The following is a 24,594-nucleotide window of genomic DNA, read 5'->3' as shown; positions in this document are numbered from 1 at the left end:
AGGATGTCTTATTTTTGGGAAAACACGCTAGTTATTTCATAGTTTATTTTATTATTTTTTAAAGTATATTTTTATTGATTTCAGAGAGTAGGGGAGAGGGAGAGAGAGATAGATATATCAATGATGAGAGAGAATCGTTGATCAGCTTCCTCCTTCATGCCCCCACTGGGGATTGAGTCCACAAGCTAGGTTTGTGCTCTTGACCGAAATCAAACCCCGGACCTTTTAGACCAGTGTTTTTCAACCTTTTTTGGGCAAAGGCACACTTGTTTCATGAAAAAAATCACGAGGCACACCACCATTAGAAAATGTTAAAAAATTTAACTCTATGCCTATATTGACTATATATAAAGTAATTCTCTTGAATAGGAATAAAATAAACACAAAGAAAGTATTTTATAATTACTTTATTATGAAATATTAAGTAAACAAAATAGTGAAAAATTATAAAATTCTTGTCTTGTCTGCACCTACGGCACACCGGCAACATCTGTGCCGCGGAACAGCGGTTGAAAAACGCTGCTCTAGAGCTCCTTCTCTTTCCACTTTACTTGTGGTATTATCATTATGCATATTACATCTATTCATGTTATAAATCCAAGAACACATTGTTGTAATTATTGCTCTATCTCTAGTGATTTTCTTGGACCAACACAGCTTTGCTCCCACCCACCTCCTTTGTGGTGTGATTGGCAAGTGTATGGCACATATATGACAGTTCTGTAACACAGCATCGCTCAAGTGCCTGTAGCTCCATATCCCTGTTCTTATGCTTCCTCACTGGGCATGTGTGAGGTCTACTGGCTTGGCGCTGTGTCTCAGGCTGTTTATACTAATCCCTACAGCTGTTGAGGCTGCACTTCGGAAATGCCATTGTAATATGAAAGGCTCTTCTAAAAATATAGAGTTTTTAATCTTCTAAAGTCGGTGCTAATTGGAACTGGAATACTCACAGCTCCTGTGCAACGACAGCAAAGATAAAGCCCACTTACTTATCTCTGCCTTCCACCTGCCATGCTTCTGGGAAGCCTTTCCCACCTAGCAGGGCCAGGAAAAGTTTAATTTACATTCCAGGTAAGATCACAGTGGATGAGCATGCATAATGTCTTGTGAGGAGACTCAGCCACTCCGGAGAAAATGACTGGTTCCTCTCTGTGGAAGGCCAGCCCCTTCTCAGAAAAGAGTCTGAAATGCAAACTAGTCCCACTGAACTGTCAGATGAGTTTTTGAGGGTGGAGAGGTGGCCATGGAACACCGGAGCTCAGGACTCACTCTCCATCCATTCCACTAACATGTGCATACCATGAGCTCCTGCCCAGCCTCTGCCAGGCCCTGGGACCAGCCCCTGCCTTATGGAGCTCACAGGCCAATGAGGAGGGATGTGACATGATGAAAGTCAAATAAAGTATAACTAACTACAAACGGTGATGGAGCGGAGGGTGTTACTAATATAGGAAATAGTAGAAGGAATCTCCTTGCTATTGGATTGTGGGAGAGGATCAGGGCAACCACCCGGGTCTAAGGGATGAGGCAGATGTGATTGGGAAAGGTATTCCAGGAAGGGGACTCTGTGGTGGGATGCTTAACACGTTCCTCAAGGAATTAGCATGATCAGAGCCAATGAGCAAAGCCAAGAAGGCTATTAAGGTTTTTAGGAGAGGTGGAAGAGAGAGGTCAAGGTCAGAAGACCGAGTGCCTTGGAAGAGGAAGACTTAGGATTTTATCCTGAGCCCCATGGGAAGCCTGGACAGTGGTTTGAGTGGGGCCTGGTGGGTCTAGGGGTTACATGATCAACCTTTGCCTTCTCTGAGGATAAAGGATTGAAGAAGCAGAAATGGATGGGGGGTATCAGAGTGAAGATGAGAGGGGATGGCTCTCAGCATTCTCAGCCACTTGACCAACTTCACCTTCTGCCTGCATCCCGAGGGGGAGGGAGCAGCAAGGGTGTCTGCTGCACATCAGCTTGGTTTTCTGTGTCTGAGGGATGAGGCAGCTGGGAGGGTGGAGGTTGGTGTGACACTGGCCTGGGGGCCAGCAGAGTTACAGGCCTTTGTTTCCCGCTGGCCTGCAGGATTCTTGCCCTTGGGAAGAGACTGCTTGTTTCTGCCCTTTGGTAATGCGCAAGCACCTCAGTTATTTTACCCTCAGTATCTCTCCTGCCATCGCCTTTGTTCCAGCCTCTGTGCTGATGTCTCCTTTCCGCCCTGACCTCCTTTTCCTTGGCTTGCTGCAATGGATTTCTGACTTTCCTGTAGCTGGTTTTAGAAGCTCCAATATCGTCTGTTAATCATGCCTACCTTGAACTCTGACTCATTTTTCCAGATCATAGTTTTCAGGACGCCACTCTGCTGACTTTTCCTTGGCTCATCTTCATTTGCACTGAAGTTTCTTAAGTATTTCTGCCTTTTCATGTCCTGCTCCCTGGATTATCGAACATCAACAGGACCATCCTTCTGGCACTGTGGCCTTTGATTTCCTAGCTTGCCTTGGAAATTGGCCCTGCCTGTCAGAGTAGTGTAATCCCTCCCATGAGGGACAAGAGCACATTTTTTTATGCTGTTCATTACTAGCCTCGGTCGCCATATTTGCCATCCAACTGCATGGTCCATGAGGGTAGACATGTGGCATGTTCCTCACGTCGCTACCCTCCTTAGTCCTGGGCTCGGCAACACTGAGCACACTTGGACACATGCACCTGAAATTATTTTCTGGCTTCACCACCCTCAGAAGCACCATCAGTTTAGCAATGAGTCACTGTGTTCTTTACAGCTGGATGCCTACTTTCCTCCTCATCCTGCTTTGTCTCTGAGCACCGATTGTGCGAGCCAGTGTTTTAAAGGAATAGAGAGCTAGACGTTTTTCTCAGCCAGGGTAAAAGCAGTTGCAATTTTGCCTCTACACTGTCAATTGCTCAGTTTTGAGGTCCCTTCCTCAGTGATGAGAGGCAGAGGAAAACCTGCCCCATTTTCACCTGTTCTGCCACAAGTTAATAATGTAGCTCCCAACGACTGATTTCTCACGTACTTTTACCAGGTTCCAGGGATATCACAGCTCTTAAATATCAAAGAAAGCGAATCAGTGCCTTCCTGGATTAATTAGGAAATGTCTCACAACTTAGCAGGCCCATGGTGTTCTACCAACATTGCATACCCTTCCCATGCCTGCCTTCCCCACAAGCACTTTCCAACTTCCAACTCAACTCAAAAATAACTTATAAAACACTGACAACACTAAACATAGGTGAGAATTTGAAGCAAAGACAATTCTCCTGCATTGTTGGTAGGAGGGTAAAATTGTACAACCACTATTTTGAAAGAAGGCTTTCCATTTCCTATGACATAAATATATGTGTATGATATGAATCACTCCCAGGTCTTTACCCAAGAGAAATGAAAACATGTGTATAGAAAGACTTATACCCAAATATACCTAGCAGCCTAAGCATCCACCAATACAAGAATGTATAATCAAACTGAGCACTCATGCAGTGTGTACTCACACAGCAGTAAGAGGGAGCACACAATTGATACACACCATGGCATGGAACATTCTGAGTGAAAGGGTATGATTCCATTTATATGACCTTCCAGAGCAGGCAAAACTAACTTGTTAGAAGAAATCAGAGCAGTAGTTGCCTCTGAGGTTGAGAGCAGGAGTTACAGAGGGGTCTTGAGGGAACATTCTGGGCTGATGGTGATGTTCTTCATCTTGATAGGGGTTCGGGCTGCTCAGGTGTATACATTTGTCAGAACTCAGAATGTACTCTTAACCTTGTGCATTTCATTGTATGTTAATTTTCATTAAAAATAAAAACTGTGCACAAATATTAAACTTGATGATTTTCATGCTGAAGCATTTGGGAGGAAATATACTATTTCTTCAATGATTAGTGGTGTTGAGCATCTTTGCATATGCTTGCTGACCTGTATATCTTTGGAGAAATTTCTATTCACTTCTTTTGCCCATTTTTTAATTGAGTTACTTGCTTTTTCTTGTTGAGTTGTATGGTTTCTTTATATATTCTGGATATTAACCACTTAATAGCTATATGATTTGCAAACATTTTCTCTCATTTCATAGTTGTGTTTTCACTTCATTAATTGTGTCCTTTGATGTGCAGTTTTTAATGCAGTCCAATTGTCTGTTTTTATTTTTGTTACCTATGCCTTTGGTTTCATCTCCCCAAAATCATTGCCTAATCCAGTGTCATGAAGCTTTCCCCCTATGGTTTCTTCTGAGTTTTATACAGTAGTTTCAGGTATTACAATAACATTTATGTTTATGATTCATTTGTGGCACACACTTTTATGATTGAATATGAAATAAATATATGTGTATGTTATGAATCACTCCTAGGCCTTTACCCAAGAGAAATGAAAACATGTGTATAGAAAGATTTATACCCAAATATATGACATAGTTTCTTAATGTCTGAGGCAGCCTGGACGTATGGAGTCATGGTTATAGTAACGAACTAAATTTTCTAGGCTCTTTCTTCCCTTTGTTACAACCTCCCATAAAGTCTCTGACACTGTTCCTGGGAGCACTAGAGGGCCTCCCCTATGCTCATGGGCAGGTTCAGTCAGCCACTGTAGTGGATTGCTATATACCATCATCCCATTCACCTAGGCGTCATCAAGTCCAGTGAAAACCACTGCCTTGTGCAGACCTAAACCACCTCTGCACCACTGACACTTCTGCCAGACACACCTATACTTTTCCATCAAACACTACCACTTCCCATAATCCACTGCTGGTGCTTCCCCCGCCTCTATGGGGACTGCCAGCACCATCCAGGCGCTGTATCATGTCTGGGTTGACCTGGGGGAGCATGTTCCCACCACTTTATGGTGGCACATCATTCTATCAAGGCTTCCTATCTTGGGTTTTGTTTTTTGTTTTATTTTAGAAGTGTGGCACTTTCAGTATTTGCTGACAGTGTCCTCTCTCCTTAAAACCCAGGCATGAGTGCAGGGGGGTGAGGCTGAGCTAGGGACATCCAGTGGCAGGGCAGGTACTATGCTATGCCCACAGCAGCTCTCCATTCTGATAGCAAAGCTTTGTAACTGGGTGATGCACTTCCCCATGAGGGTGCTCAGTCGTTCAAGCAAGTGGGCTTTGATCTCCTACCTTTCAGTACTCCAGCTCAATGTTCACTAGGAAGCCATGTGAGTGGTGGTGGAACCACTGGGCTCAGGAGCACAGCCTACCTGCCATGCTGAGCACTTGCTGGAGTGAGCCATGCACCCAACAAGCTTCTGGGTGGGTCCTACTGAGTGAAACCAAGGTCACACTCCTGAGGAATCTCTGTTCTTCACTTAGATGGGATATTTATCACATACCGGCCAATATTTATGAGTTAATTTAAATCCTACAATGAAACAAAATACAACATCTCACCAGAAAACAACAGCAATGCTTCCATTATGCATCACTGTTGACACACTTTTAATTTTATTCTAGTTGCACTGTCTTACCACTGAAACATTGGCATCTGTTGTGGCAGTAATTCAAAGTATTCCAACTCAAGGGGGATGGAAAAAAACAGCACAAAATAAGCTGGCAGAGAAGCCAGGGGAAAACAGAATAAGAGCTGCAGCCTGGGGCTTTCAGCAACCTGTTGGGCTTGCAGGGGTCATGTGGCATAGGCGGACCCTGGAGCTTCCCCTGGGGAAAGAGGAAAATTATTGTCCTTCATGTCTGCACTGCTTACTGGACTTGCGAATGGGTTTTCCAAAATTGTGTATACAGTAGATTCTCGGGTTACTTACGAGATCCATTCCTACAGTGCAGCGTAATGCAATTTTCACTGTAAGTCAGAACCCACCTACGTAAGCACCTATGTCACTCACATGGAGCACATACAAAGCAGTAATGAAGTGAAACAGTAAAAAAAGTTTAAAAGAAAGATAACAATTCCTGACCTTTACTTGTGGTAAATAAATTATAAAGCACATATGTGCATACGTTGAAATGATGGAACCTTTTTTTAATAAATAAACTAGAGGCCTGGTCATAAAATTCGTGTATGGGGCAAAGGTCCCCTCAGCCCAGCCTGCATCCTCTCCAATCCAGGACCCCTCGGGGGATGTCCAACTGCTGGTTTAGGCCCGATCCTGGGAATCAGACCTCTCACAATCCTGTACTGCTGGCTCCTAACCGCTCACCTGCCTGCCTGCCTGATCACCCCTAACTGACCCTCCTGCCAGCTTGATCACCTCTAACCACCTCTGCCTGCTGGCCAGATTGCCCCTCACTGCCCCCCATGCCAGCCTGGTCCCTCTTAACTGCCTCTGCCTGCCAGTTTGATTGTCCCCAACTGCCCCACACCCCGCAGGCCTGGTTGCCCCCAACTAACTCCCCTGCCAGCCTGGTTACCCCACGCAGCCTGCTGCTCATCATTTGTTCATCCCTCACTAACCCTTCTGCTGGCCAGTCACCCCACGCAGCTTGTCTGGTTGTCTGTTCAGTTGCGATGGTCGCTTAGGCTTTTATATAGATATATAGGAGATGGCGACATAACCACGCAATGATGTATATCGCGTCCGATGTAAACCAAGGACTGCCTGTAACTAACAATTGTACTGATAAATAGATGTTGTGAGGCTTTAATGAGATGATGGAAGGAATGCATCCAACACAATTTAGCTCAGTAAATTCTACTTTAAAAAATAACTTTCTATTTATTTTAAAATGCACACTAAGGGGATAGTGTGATATGGGAGAAAGAAAACGGGCATTGGAGTCCTACAATTGTGATTCAGAGACACTACTTAATAAAGTAACCTCTTAATTTACCCTGGGAACCTCATCCTTCTCATCTATAATGTGGAGGCATCATCATCTTTAAAAAAATTGCTGAGTAATTAGATGAGATACAGTTCCTAGCACGCCATCTAGTTCATCACCAGCATCATGGCTTAGTAATAACATTTAATGCTTATTGATCACCGGCTGAATGCCCAGCATTTAGTTTAACATTCTAGGTAGGTGCTATTACTATATCTATTTGACATAGATGAAATTCAGGAAACTGAAGTTCTGACAGGTTGACTTGCCTAAGGTCAAGTCAATATCATTAATAAATTCTCATTTTTAAAATAGAAGCCATATCAGTTTAATGTCCAAGCTTATGAATTTGACCTGTCAGTTTGACCTATCTCATTGTTGTGGGACTTTCTCCAATGAGGCCAGCGAAGGAAGAGAGAAAAGTTAAATGGTGCTAGGAAGTCTCTGTTGGAATAGCTCTGTGTGAAATGACTACAGACCAGAGGGTGTGTGCCTGAAGGTGGGCAGAGGGGGCATAGGGGTGTTAGGACACTGACATGAAACAAGAAAAGTAGTGAACTGAGGCAACTGGATTAGAAGTCAGAGGATTAGAAGGTGAGGTGAAGCCCCTAATGATTCACCCAGCAGGGCTCTGGACCCAAGGGCTTCTCATGGCTCCTCCGTGGAAATGGAAACAGTCTTGTGTTGTGCTGACTGGTTCCAGCAGGAGATGCTTGTGGAAATGGAACCACAGCAGGAGGAAGAAAGCATGGTGTCCCAGCACCACTCACTGTATATAGACTCTTCTCTAAAGATGTCCACGGTTGCCGAAACCGGTTTGGCTCAGTGGATAGAGCATCGGTCTGAGGATTGAAAGGTCCTAGGTTCGATTCTGGTCAAGGGCATATACATTGGTTGCGGGCGCATCCCCAGTAGGGTGTGTGCAGGAGGCAGTTGATTGATGTCTCTCTTTCATCGATGTTTCTAGCTCTCTATCCCTCTCCTTTCCTCTCTGTAAAAAAATCAATAAAATATATTTTTTAAAAATAAAAATTTCCACACTTGAAGAAAAACGCATGGCTAAGGATCTTAAAACCACAATTAAAAGAGTTGCCAGGACCAACATCACAGAAAAACCTATAAATGCCCTTGTAAAACTTTTATATTCATCAACACAAAATAAATACAACCTGATCCAGTTAAAACACTACTGACTGTGTTTGGTATATTTTAAATTAATAGTAACTGGTATTGTATTTAATTTCTGCATCATTCTTCCTTGAAGCTTCAGAAGAATGCCTGGAAATTCATTTTACTTTGTCATGAATATCATATTACTTTTTTCTCCTTGATTTTCATTCCAAATGTTTAATTTCTTTTTTATTAGATGACTCAGACTTCTTCACTGCCATCTGCCTGGCTCGCTGTAGTCCCAGTGGCGGAGTCCTAAGCACAGAGCCTGTCAGCGTCCTTCTTCTCAGAGATTTGTGCGCTGGACTTGGCTCTCTTCCCAGCGGGGTCAGGGGTCACTCTGAGCCCTGGTCCACCCCTGGCAGCCTTTCTTCCTCCTCCCTAGCCTTCATCATAAACATCTCCATTCTATTTCACTCTTTTCTACTTTTCAGCCCTAGTTTATCCTTCTTATGATGATAGAACTAGAAGGTATATGTTATAAAAGCTAACTCAAGTGATGCTGTGCTCAGGAAGTTTAAACACAAGATGTGCATGAGGTTTGGGAAGGATTACAACCTAGTGCTCTAGCATGAGAATCAGAAATGTTTTCATGTTTTTTCCAGGCCAAAAAAAAAAAAAAAAAAAATCTCTCCAATACTGTGGAACCTTCCAAAAAACCAAACAGCCTCTTCAATAGAGCTGCGCATACCTTGATTGATGTGGTATTGTCAGGACACAGTATACCCCAAAGACGCAAAGAGCTTTCAAATGTTACTTGATGCCAGTTGACATGAGAATGGTGTTGGCCTGCAAATTAACCAAAACCGTTTCAGTCATCACTGGCATTGACAAGGGTGTATTAAACGGGCACTGATCTACAACCATGGTGATCCCAAGTTGGCACCACCTTCCTGGAAAGACTTGGCAATATTAATCTTAATTTTATAAACATAAGCAACTTCTGCCTTAAATTTGGATTGGTATGTTTACCTCTTTTAGGGAGAGGCAGCACTGGGAATGGCATGGCACCAGGAAAGTGATATTTTTCACCGTAAAAATTGGCCCAGTGAGTTTACTTCAAGCTCTGAGAGACGAAATGATATGAATCTGTCCCAAGAGACAAAATCAGGTGCCTGCACCTGAAAGGCTGGTGGCCAGCCCTCAGCCCGAGCACTGCGGTTACCTGCACAAACTGCGTGTTCCCTGGGAGCCCTCCTGACAGCACTGCAGGTGACAGTCCTTTGTACCTCAACCAGTGGCCCCCTGCTGATTCAGCTGCAGCAGAGAGCACAGCTATCATTTACTCTGAGAGAAGCAAAGAGAAGGGTGTGCTCCAGGGCTGGAATGGTAGGGAATGGCTCAGGAGTGTGAGCAACAGTGAAGGGCAGCAATAGACTTTACGTGCATTTCCATGTAATCGGCTAGTGGAAGCCTAGGATGAGTAACTTCAGGTATAGGTGACAGCAGAAGTGACTCCAAAGTCTGCCAAACAGTTGGCACAAAGATGGATTAATAAAAACAAATATAACTGAACTTGTAATTTTGCTAAGATTGGGAAAGTGATACTTTGGCTTGATATTTATCTGTAATGTAATTTTTAAGGGAGAGGGTATTCATATTGATTTGAGTAATTCCAGAGATGAAAATTTGAAGCAAATATTAACATATGAAAAGTTAATATAATATGGGTGACTTATTTCTACTCGGGCATTCTTCAAATTCTCAAGATACATATTGTTACTATTTTCTTGTTCAGTAATGATTCTACATCATTTACTGAATGCTGCTGGTGTGTTGAAGGCTCTGCTGACACATGCATCATTTCCTTTGAGTTTTTAAAAAAATATATTTTATTGATTTTTTTACAGAGAAGAAGGGAGACGGACAGAGAGTTAGAAACATCGATGAGAGAGAAACATCAATCAGCTGCCTCCTGCACACCTCCCACTGGGAGCATGCCCATAACCAAGGTACATGCCCTTGACCGGAATCGAACCTGGGACTTTTCAGTCTGCAGGCCAACACTCTATCCACTAAGCCAAACTGATTAGGCTATTTTTTTTAAGTTTTACCAAAATCCTGTGATCTACACCCTGCATTCTCTTGTTTTCAGATAAGGAAACTGAGGCTTAGAGCAAAGTCCTTCATTAAAAATGGCTAAGCTAAGATTCCGGTCCCTATTGTGACTCCAGAACCCCTATTTGTAGACAACATGCTGTTGATCTTCTGCTTTCTAAGAAATAGAAACTGCACTGTCTGGGGTCTGTGTTAGGAAAACAGAAAGCTAGGGAAAGATCTGTGCATATATCTGTACATGGCAGCATTCCAATGGCTGGAGATTGGGGAGATGCTAAATAATAACGATACATGCTCAGGATGGATGCTGAAGCACCTTTGAAAAATGGTTTTAAATATAAAGTACCTAATATCACAGGGCAAATATTTATGAAAATATTAAGCACAAAACACACACAACAGTATAAAAGTACATGGAGAGGAAAACTGTGACTATATGGGCTATAAATGAGGAAGGAGAAAGAACGCAATGCTGTCTGGGCCTCTGTCACCGGGTCTAGAGAGAAGGGTTACTTACCACTGCCTGACCTGAGGGAAGGAAGAGGGGACATGGCTGCTGAGTGGACACGCAGTAGTGTCCACTCAGTCATCTTTTCGGTTCCCCAGCATGTACTCACATCCATCTTCTCCTGCACACGCTTCAATAATCCTGATGCAATTATGGGCAACTTACACTCCTGGGCCTTGTTCAGCTGACACGCTTGGGTCCAGCTCCCAGACCTTCTTCAGGTCTGGATGGGCTGGTGACATCACCCAGGAGGGATTTGGGCATGAAGCTTCCACAGTTTGGGAGACTGTATTTAAGAAAGGTAATACTAAGTTATAAATACTAAGTAAGGCACAGAGAGGGAAAATTTACTTAGACTGAGAAAACAGATCACAAAAGATAATAAAATTTAAAAGACTGACATACTGGTATATCCCAAACATAGAAAAAATAGAAAAATAACATCCTGTTGCATAATTAACATGTTTATTAATTGGCTGAATCATCTATTTTCCTATTTTTGTTTGTATTCTCTTTCCTCCTTCATTTGACAATTATTTCATAATTCAAATTTCTGTGAAGAGAATAGAAAAATAATGCAAATATTTAATTCTTCCCCTGACTTGCTTGCAGTATAAATAGTCTGCTGTCTTGGAGGGCGTGTAGGAGACCCTTTCTTCCCTGTGTTCTCCACTCACCCTGCCCTTAACTCTTTCTGTCTCTTTATTCTGTCAAGCCAAGTTTCCATCCTCTCCTCCTGCCCCATCTTCATCCAAGAGGCGTGCCCGCTCTGTGGCCATTTTGAACCTCCTCCTGACTGTCCACAGGGAGTCGTTAGATACTGCAGAGTAGATGTTCCTTGAGCCCTGTGAGACGCTCAGGAAAACCTCTGTCTCTGTCTCATCACGGACACCCGCTTCCCCAGGGGGAGGAGTGCAAGGTAAGACAATGGGAGGATGAAAGGAAACGTATGGTGCCCATTAGCTATGATTATTGTTGTCATCATCCATTGTTAATGCTGGCACCTACACCTGAATGCTTCTTGACTGCTCTCTGGCCCTGCTCCAGACCTTGGGTATCCCAACAATAAAGCCATTCTGCCTCTGAAGTGACTTGAGGGAGCCTCTGGCGAGCACATGGTCGCATGCCCAAACCCTTTCATTTCCGTACTGTGGGCTGCAGAGATGAGAAGGAAGCACCATGCAGATACGGCTGTTTTGACAGCTGGCAGGATGATGCAGGTTGGCACTCCGCATCTCTTCTGTTCCAATGACTAAGCAGCTCTGACTGTGTTGCCCCTTCCAGGCCAAAGGCTAGCCCCTCACTGAGCGGAGGTCTGGCCGGAAGCTGGGGCCAACCTGCCCTATCAGCATCTCATTTACTCACATCCCATTTTATGAGCAATTACACTTTCTGCCCTGAAGGCCAAAATAAACAGGCATCTCAATGCCAGCCCTTAGAGAGAGGGGCAGAATCAGAGCCCCTCCTTGCAGTTCCTCCATATTAACATTTCAGATCCCGACAGCCAAATGCCTTTGTCATGAGAGGTTACAGGAAGAGTACATTGACTCAGAAAAGCATTCATGAGCAGTCTCGAGGGTCAGGCTACTCCAGAAGGGTCATAGAGTCCACACAGCACACAGTTCTTTATCTGCTCACCCAGCATCCGCTGTGCTGTACCAGGATGGGGACTGAGCTGTGTTCTTGTTGACCCCACTCTCTGGGGCCTCCGGTTCCTCATTCTGCATTAGAAACACCACTTCCAAACTGGTTCCACTTTGAAGTACTGGGAAAGCTTTTTTAGTTTTAACTTTAGAAATTCAGATCTCTGGACCCAGTGTCAGGCTTGCTAAGCTGGGACCTCTAGCGCTATGGCTTGGACACTGGCATATTTAACAAGCTTCCCTGGGATGCAAAGGCAGCCAGCTGGGTGCTCAGCAAAACCATGTTTGGGTGCCACTGGATGAAATGACCCTTAAAGTCTCTTCCTCATTTTTAAAATATTTCCTTATAAATGGATATAGTCATTTTTCAGAAATACCAGTAGAGAAAAAATAATTTTCAATGATGATTCCACCATTGTCCTCATATATAGGTTTCTGAGAAATTTGCTTTTATTTGTTTGCATGATTATGACCACATTACAAATACAAATCTGGATCTTACTCTTTCACTTAAATGATCTTATACAAGCATTTCCCCTGTTTTATGTAACACTGTCCAAAGTAAATTATAAATGTGAGAGCATGGCTCCTAGTTTATTTGTCACTCTCTTATCAGGCATTTTTAGTTAAGTGAAATGAACCCCTTGCTTACAGCCTCCTCGCCCCTCCACCAAGGGATATGAGAACAAAGGATGTGCCCCTTACCTTCTTCCCTGGTTTGTGTGGAACTAGGGAAGGAGGTTAACACAGGTTTGTAAAATACAGAACCCACATTTAGCCCACAAACTGCCCTGTATTTGTGCCAGACGAGGACCAGTTCACTGAGTCCAGTGAGGCTTTGTGAAACCGGCATGGACTCTTCTTCTGAGAGCCTTGTATTACTGCTGCTGATGGAACAGATTAATGGAGAAACTAACAGACCTGACCTAGAAAACATCTCCTGATAATTTCCAGTCAGTTTTCATTTGTCATTTTAAGGGCGGAAACAAACTGCCATCTTATTTGGTGGAACCTCAGGTCTGAGATGCTCGTTTATTAACTCGATCACGAGCCCCCTCAGACTCAGTCAAAGGCAGAGAGCTAAGCTTTGGGCAGCGAGGAGGCTCGGGCTCTGGTGGATCAGTGGAGAAGCCAGGAAATCCAGCTGAACCACTCATTCTACAACAGGAAGCTGAGACGTTTCTTGGTGGTAGGACAGGTCTAGGATCTCATAATAAGTGTATGGTAGAAGCTGTTGGCCAGGGTGGCTGCCTGCCCTTGAGGTACACTGAGGTGCTGGTGCAGAGTGTCTGTTGTCATTCTTCAGGATGTTCTAAGAGCTCAGATGGCCTCATCACTCCTCCATGTCCCCTAACCCCTTGGTCGGCAAACCACTTTTATAATTAGAACAAGGATATAACTACTTAAAAACAAGGAAATTATCAAGAAAGTACACCACTGTCTTTGGCAAACTACTATTCGCAAGCCAAATGTGGTTCTTTGGCCCCTTGAGTGTGGCTCTTCCACGAAATACCACGGCCTGGGCGAGTATATTTTGAAGAAGTGGCATTAGAAGAAGTTTAAGTTTAAAAAATTTGTCTCAAAAGAAATTTCAATCATTGTACTGTTGATATTTGGCTCTGTTGACTCATGAGTTTGCCAACCACTGCCCTAGTCATCTGCTTTGCTCAAAGATATGTCAGTCTCATGTTTTTATGGTCCTTCTTTCTTTTCCCAACCCCCACATAGCTACAGGGTTCTAAGAGGTGCCACTTACTGCTTCCACATTGTCCCCAAAGAGCCCCCAGAGCTGACCATGAAGCTTCACAGCTCCAATTGTCAAGCCTTAGCCTTCTCCAGCCACCCAGCCAGGCCCACTGGTTCCTTGGGTCAGCCTAGCTGTCTTAGGTGATACAGCATCTCAGTGCTTCCGCTGGGCACAGCCTGCCTCTGCCCAGCTCAGCCTTAGAGCATACAGGTCCCTGACTGAAGCATGCACACATTTGATGAGGGTTAATTGGATTTTTGTGTCTCTAAATTCATTATAAAAAGCCAGAAAAGGAAGAATGCTGGTGTTTTATTCCTCCTGGTTATCTAAATAAAACAGATGCTTGAAAGTATAGACTTTAGAGGATATAGTCAAGGTTTCTTTCATCTAAAAATCCACTGGTACAAAATGGTTTAGGTTCCAATTCGTACTTAAAAATTGCATTTTACTGTTATTTATTTGCATTTCTCTGACCAAGAGGTGCAATCTTGTCTTATAGCTGTGAAATGAAGGACAAGAGCCCTTTGAAAAATGAAAATGATAAGTTTCCATCTAGGGTGAGGTGGTGGAGTGATGGAACCAGAATCTCTGTAGGCATTTCTCCCAGACCGCCCTGAGCTCTGTAAGCAGTAGATTTCTATTGCAGCTGGTGGGATCTGTGGTTCTTAGTGTTTGGGGAAGCTAAACCTGAAAGGGAATAAGTATACTCTGGTTGAATAACACAGAAGGTCTCTGGGGAGTGCAGATGTAACCAGGAAGAGGCTGTCATATTCAGCTGTTCTGATTGGCTGACATCTTTATTCATCCTGTACCTAATTAGTCAGGGGCCAAGTGGGGCATTGAAGGGCTACAACACAGGAGTGATAAGTTTTGTGGAGAGGAATCAATAATGTCCAGGGGAGCTGAAACCAGTTTAGCTCAATGAATAGAGCATTGGCCTGCAGACTGAAAGGTCCCAGGTTCAATTCCAGTCAAGGGCATGTACCTTGGTTGCGGGCACATCCCCAGTGTGCCTGCAGGAGGCAACTGATCGATGTTTCTCTCTCATCGATGTTTCTAGCTCTTTATCCCTCTCCCTTCCTCTCTGTAAAAAATCAATAAAATATATTTAAAAAAATAATGTCCAGGGGAGAACAATATGGGACACTACTGTGAAGGTCCCCAGGCAGCTGGGCAGACAGTTAGCATAAGCAGTAGTTACTTGCAGCAAGGCCTGTCTGAGAAAGAGAGCTGAAGAGGACCAACTTAGCCTTACCCAGTATCCACTGTATCTAAAAGCCAGTAGCATCTTTATGGCTGGGCTCAAAGCATCTAGCTCATCAAAACCCAGTGTTGTGGGCTTTCTTTCTCATGTCATCCAATTCATTAAAATTCAGGTGGCATGGGCAAGTGTTTTTGTTTTATGAAGACAAACAAAGGTTTGAGACTTTGTAGCAGTAATATACTTACGAAGCTTGGATCTCAAGTGATCATCATCACTTGAGTCATAGGCTAATCCTAGAGATCTCAACTATTTCTGTTCTCCAAAAATCAGATCACTGGTTATAATCAATTAGTCTTTTCTTTTTTAAGTCTGCATGTGCCACTAAGGGTCTCATAGAGACACTTCATAGGCACATAGTCAAGCTGGTGTGTGTTCTCTGGGTAACCTGGGAATAGTCATGAGATGGAAGCCCAGACAAAATAGGAAGAGAAAAGACCTGTCACCAAGTGGCCCTGTATCTTTTATTTAATCTTCATCATAAGTGTAGGAGGTAGATTTATTTATTATTGTGTTCCAGCCAAGGAAACTGACATTAAATGGGGGAAACAGCCTGAGTAGGCGGGGTGAGCAGGATTCTAAGGTGACTCCCAGTGACCCCTTGTGTGTGGGCAGAAACTATGAATCTGATGGGGCAGCACTCATAATTAGATTATGTTATATGGCAGAAGGACTGTACACAGGTCTAATTAAGGTTGACTTTGAGATCATCTAAAGGGAATTTCCAGGTAAACGTGGGAAAGAGAAAGGGAGAGAGTTTATTGGGCAATTAAATTCTACAAGTGTTTATTGAGAGCCTTTATGGACTTAGTGCTGAATTAGGTGGTGGGCTTATAACACTATTAAGACTCAGCAGCATTCCTCAGGGGCTCAGTATCTAGTGTGAAAGTCAAACCAGAGGCAGATATTAGAAACCACATAAGAACCTGCAGTAGTCATGCAAACAGTGTGCTGTGAGATTGGTGTCAGAGAAGGTTCCAAAGGAAAGGAGATTTAGAGCTTGGATTTGGGCAGAATAGAGACAGAACATACAATACATGTAAGGGTTTTTTTTAATTTCTTTATTGATTATGGTATCACATAATTGTCCTAATCCCCCCATTCCCATCCCAAACCCCTGCTGTCCATGACTACTGGTTAGGCTTATATGCATGCACACAAGTCCTTTGGTTGATCTCTCCTCCTTACCTCCACCCTCCCCTACCCTCCTTCTGAGGTTTGGTAGTCTGATCGATGCTTAACTGTCTCCAGGTCTGTTTTTGTTCATCAGTTTATGTTGTTCATTATTTCCCCTAGATGCATGAGATCATGTGATACAAGGAATACACTTATAAGAACCAAAAATGAGACAAGCCGTAATGGTTATTCTGAGAGGCAAATGCGTTGCTGACATGTACACATAAGGAACTGTTTGATATTGAAATTGGGACTCAAAAGGACTGTTGGCCCAGAAAGAAACTCACTACAGAATGAATCATTTGCCTCTCAGCATAACCAATAAATTTAAGTTTTAATAAGCAGTTGTGGTATCTGCTCTACAGGGTACTTGCAGGGAGGTGGGAGATGGTGTGAGAAGTGTGGATGAGACCAAGCAAAGGGGCTTTGGACATACAGTGGCCAGGACATTTCCTCTAGGAAAGAGAATACTTTCTCTATTCTGCCAGCTCTGCTGGCCCAGAGACCTGATAAATATCAAAAGACAACTAACCAGATGACATTCCAGGCTGCATTAATGTGCATTAAAATCCAGCTCTGGGTCATCGGGCTGCCATTCCTTTGGCCAACTCCTTTTCAGTTCATTTAATCAGTAATTCCCTCCTCAAACATTTCCCGTGCAGCAGCTCTTGGTGGACACCGCTCAGGCCTAGGGGCACAGCAGGGAGCACAGGAGGCTTTCTGCCAGTCAGTCTGCTGCATGACTCTGCCTGGGGCAGAGGTCTCAGAGGAATGACAAGGGTTAAGTTAACATTTATAGAAGGAGGAGAAAGGAATTTGGCTTCTGAGAAGTGAGGGAGGAAGAGGCCAAAAAAATCAAAGGCTTCCCTTTTCCAAAACATTCTGAAATTCTCTCCTCTTAGGGAACCTATTGCTACTGATGAAAAGCTTCATCTGGAAGATTTTTGCAGGTTATCAGAACCAGTTCAGAGCTATAACTATGACCAGTTTAATTGGATGCTCAGGGTTGAGTTAGCATGAATTCATTGCCGTAAGCATAATGGCTTCTTTCTTCATTAGAATTTGGCATAATGATATCATAGGCAACAGATCATTTCAAGGGGCATTTTAGAAAGGTTAGCACTGTTTCCTACAGCAGACATCTCTCTCCTGATGTTAAGGTTAGAGTTTTCATGTATTGTAAACAAGAATAACAAGACAGGAGTACAATGGAATGGCTCTATATCTTGAGTGGTGATTTCATGGGTGTATTAGTCAGCTCAGGCTGCTATAACACACTGTCATGTGCTGTATAGCTTAAGCAACAGAAATTTATTTTCTCACAATTTTCTGAAGGCTGGAAGTCTGAGATCTGCGTGCCAGTATGATCAAGTTCTGGAGGGAGCTTTCTTCCTGGCTTGTAGACAGCTGCCTTCTGCCTGTGTGCTCATCTGGCCCAGAGAGAGAGAAAGGGAGGGGGTAATAAGGAGGGAAGGCAGGTGAGCTCTGCTGACTTTTCCTCTTATAAGAACACTATAAGTGCCATCATAGCAGGGCCTCACCTCTGACCTCATTTAACCTTAGTCATCTCCTTATAGACCCCATTTCAAAATGCAAACACATTGGGGAGCATGGGCTTCAACATATGAATTTCATATGAGTTGGTCAGGGTTCAGTTCATATTAATGGGTGTATAATCTGTCAAAACTCATCAATTTGTATGCTTTAGCTGAGTACAGTTTATTTTAGATAATCCATACCCCCATAAAGTTTTTTAAAAGATAGAATATTGGGATAACATCTGCTCCTGTATGACCCTGCTTAGAGGACAAGACTAGATGCTGCCTCCATGTCCTCCTTTTCTCCAGGCAGTGTTGGGCATCGGTGACCCCTATATCCCACTTAGTTTGGGGACTCTCATGACCCAAATAAAAGACTGATGTGTCCCTGCTTTTGAGAAACAAGTCTTATTTTACCAACTACCCTTGAGCAAAAGATGTTTTCAAGGCACCCTGGGAGAGCTGTGTAGTGAATGAAGGGTCTCAGGTGCCCACTTGCTCAACCAGTGCTATCTCTGACCACACCCACCCAGGACCCCACCAAGGCTGATCCATTCCCAAGGGGCTTTGTGCTCCAGCAATTATTTCTTGGGCCCCTCACGCCATGTGTTCTGTGTCTTCCTCTCTGTAGACTCAGACATTGGGTGCATGATCCTGGGTTGCTTATGAAATTAACAGAAGCATCTTGGAGATCGTGTCTGAGCTCCAAGGAGTTTTGATGCTTTTTATCTAACCCCTCTGAACTCTAGCGCGCCCTCCCCCCGTTTTTTTTTTTTTTTTTTTTTTTGCCATGCCAGGGAGATTTTTCTAAAACCTCAAATGGATCACATCGCTCAGCTGATTATAGACCTTCATTATTCATTCTTTTATTCGCTCAGAAATTATATCAGGTTTCCATTGTTCCTGGCATCTAGGAGTGAATACGAAGATATAGTTCTATAGTTCCTACCCTTTAGGAAGTCACTGTTTGACAGAGGCAGATAGACTTGTAAGTAGGTAAATGTCACGAAGGGCTGTGGGTGCCTTGATAGAATGATTATGGGATTTAGCAGAGCCCAAAGGAGGGAGATGACACTTATTCCTGGGAAACAGAGGGTGTCAAGGAAAGCTTCAATGGGAAAGTTACCCCAAGCAAGGTTTTGAAATGAGAGAGTCAAGGACATTCTTGGAAGAGAAAGTTATGTTGAGCAAAGGCATGAAGTAACCCCATTTTACTTTTAAGAAAACTAAGGCTCAGACAGGTTACAAGCTTGCCCATACCAGACATCATTCAGGGGGCTGGGAATACAGCAGAAAACAAACTCAAATGCAATTAGAGGGCTCCCTCTACCACTCAACAATGCAACTCCTCTTTTCAGTTTAACAATTCTTTCAAGCTCAAGACACTTGGGGGAATACAGAAATGAGTTATACAGTGCTGTCCTCAAAACATGTTATGTAGGAAAGGAACTTAACATACAGACACAAATAATTTTGTGGTCTTTCAATTTTGTATTTTTTGTATTTTTAAATTTCTTTATTGATTAAGGTATCACATATTTGTCCTCATCCCCCCATTCCAATCCCCCACCCTTTCTCACTCATCCCCCCCCCCCCATTGTCCTTGACCACTGGTTAAGCTCATATGTATGCACACAAGTCCTTTGGTCGATCTCTCCCTTTTATCCCCACCCTCCCTTTGAGGTCCAACAGTCTGACCCATGGCTCCTTATCTCTGGGTCCATTCTTGTTCTTTAGTCTATGTTGTTCACCATTTCACCTAGATGAATGTGTATTTTTATTTTTTAAAAAGGTGGTTTTGTCTTGTTTGTTTTATTTTCCTGATGACAAAGAGAAAACATTACAACACAACCAAAGTTTTATTGACCTGGTACTTTGCACTTGGCCAAGGTTTTTGATTTATATATTCTTATGAAGGAATAAAATGAGCTCTGACCCAAAGGCATTTTGTATGTGTGTGTGTGTGTGTGTGTGTGTGTGTGTGTGTGTGTGTGTGTTTTCACATTTAGGCCTTGTCATTCTGAGAAAGGTCAGTGCTGATGGGTCTGCCATGTAGACTCCTTGTCCTGTTTCCTGGAGGGGGAATCCTGAGTCCATAAATGAGAATCAATACTCAATCTACTTTTATTCCAAGAAGCTTTTCACATGGATGCCTGAACATCTATCTCTGTCTGTCAAGGGGGAAGGCAATGGTGAGATTCAGATAGATAACGTCAACCTCCTCCACAGGATACTTGTGTGTTAAATGAAGGTGAATCATTTCAACTAAAGTCCTTAAATCCCCCTAGGTGCTCCTGGCCTGGGGTATCAGGATCCATAATGCCCTGCGTTGTAGGACAAGAAACTTGAGCAGCACTTTTCTCAGATGAGAGAGAGGGTAGGAGCATAGGAACAATTCTTGCTCAATGAAGCTCACCTGGAGTTCCCATTCCTATTCCACTACCCAAGTTACCACCAAGACCTCTGCAAGCGCTATCTGACCCTATAAGATCCAAACTATCAGCATATTAAATTTGGGGGATCAAGAGTAGGTTTTACAATGCCAGGGGATCCAGGAATACTACCTATCCACCATAGGAATCCTCATAATAAATAATGTATAGGACAAAGATAAAGCCAGATTTATTTTAGTATTAGCTGGGCTTTCGACCCTAAACCCCAATTTGGAGAATGCCAGTAAAGGAGACCGGGAAACAAGTAGAATTTCCTTCTCTCACATTAGTTGTGCCCATTCTCCAACCCTGGGCCCTTGAGAAACTTCACTAATCAACTGCAATACTCTACTGTTGATCCAGACATTGCCTCAGATTTTCAATGTGCAGTTTTAAGCCACTCTTAATCATAAAAGATAAGCGAACCTTACTTTGTACTGTCCTCATCTTATAGCTTCCCATTCTCCTGCTGTTCTAAACTTGACTGTATATCCATAGATTTCACCCTGTTAAGAAAGATGTCGCTTAATAATTTGAGTCCCTAATGCTTGGCCATGTATCTTCTCTTCTTCCTTCATCTTAACTCCTATTCACTGTTGATGAGGGAGCATTGTTTTCTTGTCTTCTTCACCTGTGTCTTCCCTCTCTCTGTTTGGGTTGTTATTTGTTTGTTCTTTCCCCAACAGCTCATATTCTTAAATGGTTTTCATGTAAATCAAATTTTTGGAAGTTTAAACAAAGAGTAATTTAGTCCTTCTATTTTATTGTTAATAACACAGAGTCTTATGTGATAAACATACTTGTACCTCTGACTCTAGTGTCTCTTAATTTATAACTAATAATGCTGTCACCCACTGTCCCAGGAATATTTTATGCCCCACTCTGTCATGCTGTCTTCGAGGCTCTTGTTAAATAATTTTCCTCTCAATGAAATCTCAAACCTTCCTGCCTCTGTTAAAACACTTCCTTTCTCTCCTTGGCTTTCCAGGTTTGGCCTAAATCTCTCTTTATTGCCTTGGTAGGAAGTCAGAGAAAGGCGCCAATTAACGGGCATAAGTGACCTCAATTACCCTCAAGCCCAAAGACTCCTAAGAATTGACTAATAATTTCCTCTTCCTTTAAAAAATGGAGATCAAATCAAAGTTTCCCTCTAATTCCATAGATTTTACTCAGCAGAAGGTAGTTATCTGATTGGTCTGATTTCAGGGACTCATTTTCCAATAAGTTACCAACATAAGGGCATAAACAGGCTCTAGTGGACAGGTAGAGTCTCTCCCACTGTAGCTGGTGGATGTCTTAATAACAATAAGTTTCAAGACTTGGCTGCTGGGGGAGTGGAAGGTGAGGAATAGACAGACTATTCTGATAGCCTCTTTTGTCTAATTACTTATGCTGAACTAAATAATCACTAATGTTCAAGGACAATAGATGTCCTCAATGTCCCTTCTCAGGACTCTTAATATGACTCTGTAAGTCTCTTAATTTTCCAGCCTTGTGTTCCTCTGCTCCACCCTCACACTGAAGCCATGTGATTTTATGAAACATGAATCTGATGATATCTTGCTCTTTGTGAGGGAAGACACATTCAGAATCCTGGGACAAGAATCAGGACAGAGTGGCCCTGCATGCCCATGAGCCATAACTTAGAGAATTCTGGTTCTGATACAGAACCACATATACCTCAGCCTCTTCGAGGGAGGGGTTGATGATGAGAAAAAAACAAAACAAAACTAGAAAACAAAGAAAATAAAAAAATTAAGGGTTTTGCAAAATAGGTCAATCCTTATAGGATCCTATATTATGAATCGTTGAATATGGGCATGTGTGGTCTCCTCCCAAGCAGAGAATTCTGGGTCTGCTTTTGGATAGAATCATGGGGCTGTGGGCCCAAGCTGGGCAGGCTGCTCTGTTCTAATACCTGGGTGAGGCCAGAAGCACAGCTTGGAGGGCATAGGCTGCCCCCATCTCCCCTCCAGGACTCTCAGTTGTACCCAGGAGGGAAGGAGATGCTGAATTGGTATCAGTGACACCAGCTGTCAGGACTGAGTTAGGAGAAACACAAAGCCAGGAGCCAAGGGCAAGTGCGGGGGAGGGGTAGGGCCGAATGTCAGACTTGGAAGTGTGACATGAGGCTGAGCTGGGGCAGGGAGGATGGAGGGGTCTGGAGTCTGAGGCTAGAGCAGCTCCACAGGAGATGTCTAATCTGAGCAGTGTGTGTAAATTAGAATTTAGAGTCAGATTCAAGGGCAAGCAGAGCTTGTTAAGGGAGACAAGACCAGATTTCAGGACAGATCCTTGGCCAGCAGGGAAAAAAGTCACTCTAGGCTGGATTGAAGGCCAGAGAGGCCAAGGCCATCTTCAATTTCCCCCTTAGAATTTCTACCTCCTTTGGTCTTAAAGGCACAGACAGCCAAAACTGTTATCTGTGGTAGGTTGAGGTGCTGGCACCCATTATGCAATCAGAAAACGTCAACAGCATTCCTTACCTTGTTGAGCATGGGTAAACTGGTTACCACAGCCTCTCTCTGGGTTGAGGGAGGATGCATTAGCAAGTGCCTTTTATTTAAAAAACATTTACATTTTCTGTAATTAATTTTGAAACAGCCATTTATCCCGAGGCATCGTAAAACCAAATTTGAAGACCGTAAACATGGCCAGTATCCAGGTAGTGTGTGGGTAAAAAGAAAGTGGTGCTTGCATCCCCTTCCCTTCCTTTCCTCTTGTTCTCTGTAAGTATTGTCTGAGCTCCTCTCTGAGCCAGCATGACCTTCCCCACGGAGCAAACACCTGAGACAAGCTTCTCAAAACACTGGCCTTCTCTGACCTGTCACCTGGCTCTCTACAGACCCACAGGGCTGGCTGACCTTCTTGTACTCACATTGTAGGTTAAGAACAAAAACCATAACAGGAACTTTAAAAAAAAAAAAAAAAAAAAAAGGGTCAAAACAGCCTGCAGAAAGGCAAGATAACCATCCCCATGACTCAGGAACACCGGATAAACACAGTGTTTATGTTACGCATTTTTTCTCTTTGTGAAGTATCTTTGCCTTAGAGGAGATGTTTTCTACAATTCTAAATGATACATGATTCAACAGGAAAAAGGTAGGCAATCTAGCTTCCCACTGAGTGATCTCATTCATCCTTATTTTAATGGCCTTGATTTGCAATGCCCTTACCTGACCTCAAATGACAGTGGAAGGGAAGCTCTTAGCAGTCAGTTTGCAGCCTCAATTGGGAACCGCCAGGTGATCCTATCAGAAATGTCCCTGCTCTGATGCTGGGACTGCAGTTTCTTGTTTTATGTTTACAGTTTCTTGTTTGACCTGTGCTAAAATTCTTATTTCTATTTAGCTCTGCTGATTTTAATCTTATCTATTGTCTATGTTTCTATATTCTATTCTAAAGTTTAGTATCTATGTTCCATTATAAGGGCTAGTTTGTTGTTTCTGTTGTGAGGTTACTATTCTATTGCTCTACTGTTAAGCTACAAGGAAATAACTGCAGGAAGTTTTCCTATTCTATGGCTTAAGCAAAGGTTATGTAGCTTAAGCACGATTATTCTTAGTTACAGTGGTTAACCATTTGTCTGACACCTAGTCTGAGTCTTTCTGCTTGCATAGCTCGCATGAGATGTTTAGATAAGGAGCCTGCCTGGATTATTTGCAGTGGTTTTTTTGTGACACTAGGGGGTTTTACTGATTCATTCCCTTGCCTAGTCCCATGAACCCCCAACTCTAAGAAAACATTCCCAGTTGGGGAAACAGCCTTTCCAGGGGAGGTGGCCCTGGTAAGAGCACATAAGCGCTAAGAAGGGGAGCAAACATATTAAAAACAGCATGCCATATTCGCCAGGTCCCTTGGAACGTATGCTGTGCAGATATTTCTTCCCTGCAGTGACTGTGTCAAGCTGCAAGGGTGGAATGGCTTCAGGCAAGGAGGGTAGTACGTTGAATAGCTTGGTGGTGAGAAAGGAAATGAGCCCACTGTTACGAAGCGAGTCCCCAAGAGATGGACCACCGGAGCCAATTTGATTAAGCATGCTAGAGTTTATTACAGATTCGAATCCGGGCTCAAACCTTGGCTGACGCAGCAGCCGGCAAACACCCAGGTGAGAGCCCTGATGGAGGGGCAGTCCCTCCTCTTATACCTCCCTTCCCATTCCACTGCTGGTAAGTCACTCCTGATTGATCCCTCAGAACAAGGAACTGGCCCTATCTCTTGGGCCCGCTAGATTGACTGTCACATGGTTTGTCACACCCTGGTTAGCCCCTC

The 24,594-nt window shown here is 43.3% G+C and overlaps 1 long non-coding RNA gene across 1 annotated transcript; it reads right to left on the bottom strand.

Moving 5' to 3' along the window:
* Nucleotides 1-2,792: 2,792 nt before the first annotated feature.
* On the bottom strand, nucleotides 2,793-23,997 carry LOC118711569. The gene is made up of 3 exons (XR_004985743.1): nucleotides 23,607-23,997; nucleotides 19,461-19,465; nucleotides 2,793-2,803 (listed from the first exon to the last, which is right to left on the bottom strand). It is a non-coding gene; the product is annotated as an uncharacterized LOC118711569 (long non-coding RNA).
* Between the last annotated feature and the right edge of the window lie 597 nt (nucleotides 23,998-24,594).

The sequence above is a fragment of the Pipistrellus kuhlii genome, unplaced genomic scaffold (genome assembly GCF_014108245.1).
Source record: "Pipistrellus kuhlii isolate mPipKuh1 unplaced genomic scaffold, mPipKuh1.p scaffold_m20_p_8, whole genome shotgun sequence".
Lineage (NCBI taxonomy): Eukaryota > Metazoa > Chordata > Mammalia > Chiroptera > Vespertilionidae > Pipistrellus > Pipistrellus kuhlii.
The sequence above is the reverse complement of the archived record's forward strand: the minus strand, read 5'-3'. Positions and strand labels throughout refer to the sequence as shown.